The sequence below is a fragment of the Gracilinanus agilis genome, chromosome 2, assembly GCF_016433145.1.
Source record: "Gracilinanus agilis isolate LMUSP501 chromosome 2, AgileGrace, whole genome shotgun sequence".
Lineage (NCBI taxonomy): Eukaryota > Metazoa > Chordata > Mammalia > Didelphimorphia > Didelphidae > Gracilinanus > Gracilinanus agilis.
This window is the reverse complement of record NC_058131.1, coordinates 115,536,654-115,539,606: the sequence shown is the minus strand read 5'-3', so window position 1 is coordinate 115,539,606 and position 2,953 is coordinate 115,536,654. Positions and strand designations below refer to the sequence as shown.

Below are 2,953 nucleotides of genomic sequence, written 5' to 3'. Positions count from 1 at the left end.
TCAGTTTATGTCTTTCAGGTTTTTTTTCAACCCTTAGTCCCTGTCCTAACATCAATTCTAAGCCTCAGTTCTATGGCAGAAGCAGTAAGTTCTAGGCAATTAGGATTAAGTGACTTGCCCAGGGCCCCACAGCTAAGAGGTGTCCAAGGACATTCCATTTCCAGGTCTGACTTTCTATTCATTGAGCCACCTACCTGTCACCACTTTTTTTGGTTTATATAAGTCTACTCAGGCTTTTTTTTTAAACCAACCCTCTCATCATTTCTTATAATAATCATTCAGTAAGTGTTTACTATGTTTACATAATATAAGGAAAATGAAATATAAAGAAGACAATCAACTGCTTAGATCAGAATTTTTATGTTTTCCCCTCTATTAGCATTCTAATCCAACTAGTATTCATAGTTATGGAGGGAAAAGGATCTAGCCAGCCTTGCATAAGGTCACTGCTCTAGGCCTACCTGCTACTCTATTTTTCCCAAAGATCCATATTTGATCAATGTTCTTCAACATGGCATTTCCATATCTCACGGAGAAGAGTTTTAGCATCATCAGCCACTGTCTCAAGGAAATAACTCATTATGTAGTAGAGTTCAGTGACAAGTACTTCTAGAGTTGCTAAGCAAAATGTCTCAGCACACTTCAAAAGTTTCTCAATGAGGCTTTCATCTTTCTTAACTGTGAACAGATGTGGAGACTTGATGAGGGTCTTCACCTCTTCATCCTTCTTAACTGTCAACAGATGTGGAGACTTGATAAGGGTCTTCAACTCTTCTACAGACTTATTTGATTCCTTGGAGATCTTAAGGAGAGATGCATCATCTACTCCAAAGTCTCTTTGATAATCATTCAAATTCTTCTGCAATTGAGCAATATTGTCCTCTCTAGTCATTCCCACCAAAGAGAAAAAGGGCTGAAGAACAGATGTCAAAGCCCTTAGCCAGATCTTCTCCTGAAGAGTAGTTTTCTTTTGGTTAATTATATCTTCAGAAATATTGGGTAGGGATAGCAAAAAGACATGGCGTTTGTGCTCTGGAAGCTCTTTCCCCAAAATATCCTGCAGCTTAGGGAAGTCGAAGGATTCTAATTTAAAGTTGTCAATTAAAAAGACTTGTGGTTCCTCAATTCCTACTTTCTGAAGATGTTGTGAGCAGTTCTTTCATATCTGCTGCAGAACATTCTCCCTGTTGAAGGACTTGGGCTTAGCCTTCCTTTCATTATCCAAATCACTGTCTACCTTGGTTCTAACAAAGTAAAACTTCTTCCCCATCTGTCTGATCTCCTGAGCAAGTTTTGCATCATTGTCTCGAAATCTTGATGAGGAAATGATGAAGAAGAAATCATAGTCACTGAAGTTCACTTGTTCTAGATAACTCTTTGATTGGAAATTAGGGGTCCCAATGCCTGGCAGGTCCCAAAACTTTACATTGGGAAACTTAGGGTGTTCATAAGAAGAAATGTTTGTTGTTGTCTCCACGACCCCAGTGCTAGCTGCATCATCATCTTCATGCCCAATCCCTCGGAAGGCATTGATGAAAGAGGACTTCCCTGAGCCTGACTCCCCTGTTAGTGCGATGTTCAGATGGGCATTTTCAATTCTTTCAATTAGCTCATTTGTTATAGCTACTGTGTCTTCAAGATTTCCCTCCATCAGGACTGATTTGAGTAAAGTGATATTATCTTGAGACAGGATGCCCCTCCCCCCAGTTTCTGTTTCATAAATGTCTATCATACGTAAGACCGAAATACTTGGGTTTTCTTCAGAAGGTAAAGAAGATGATGAATGTTCCATGACTGGTCAATGGAGATTTCTCTGGGGCTGGGGGGACAAATGTTCTGGCTTGCCTTATTTATTTTTAATCTAATTTCTGAAGCCTACTTTTAAAAAATTATTGAAGTCTTTTACATCATACTTATTTCTGGAAACACTCTCCCTCTAGATTGAACAAAGAAAAACAAGCAAAAATATGAGATACTGAATTTTATCCTAGTAGTCTTATTCTTTGCTGTATAAAAAGTTTGTTTTATTATCTATTCTCTGGGACCATTATTTTTTCAATGACTAAGAGTTTGGCTTCCTTTTAGTGACTTTTTCATTTATATTGTTATAGTCAGTGTCAAATTGCTAAATACTGTCAAATGGTTCCACATCAGCAACTGATTAAACATTAAAGAAGAGATTTCACCATCTGCTTTGCTACTGTACCCTAAAGTCCAGGAATGGGACCTTTATATCTGACTTGCAGCTGAAACCATCCATACGTATTATTTCCCCCATTAAAATATGATCTCTTTGAGAGGAAAACTGTCTTACTTTTCTATTTGTGTACCCAGTGCTTTGCATTGAGTAAATATTTAATAAATGCTTCATTGTATATATTGTCCTTTGGGCTGTATTTTGATCCACATCAATTCATGCAAATACAGGGCCTGGTATCAGTAAAGGATATGTTCCCAGAACTACCCTGGATAACTGACATCCCCGATATAAGGGAACACCTCCTGACCCCATATATACATATATACTCTCTCTTCCTACTCCTGCCCCTTTGGGGATCCTACTGCATCACCAAAAAGGGGGGGGGAGGAGAAAGTGAAAGTGAGTGAAAGTGAAAGCAACAGAGGTGGAGAAATTCTAATACTTGATGGTTGACTATAGATAACTCAAACCTTGGAAAACAATACCAAGGATAAGAGATACCTATTATATTCAAATTATTCTTATTTCTTAGGCAAGATAGTATTCCATTCATTTAATTTGCCATGGTTTTTCAGCCATTTCCCAATTGATGTTTTATTTTCTGTTCTTTGCTAAAACAAAGCATTTTTAAATTTTAGGTTGAACCATTGTTTCTGACTTTCCTCTTTGAGTTAGTATTTGCCAGGAGTGAAATTCCTGGCACACAGGGTATGAATAGTTTATTGACTTTTACATAATTCTAAATGTCAAAAA

At 37.6% G+C, this 2,953-nt stretch overlaps 1 pseudogene; it reads right to left on the bottom strand.

The window, feature by feature from the left end:
• Nucleotides 1–496: 496 nt before the first annotated feature.
• Nucleotides 497–1,889, bottom strand: LOC123233353 (annotated as a pseudogene).
• Nucleotides 1,890–2,953: the final 1,064 nt, after the last annotated feature.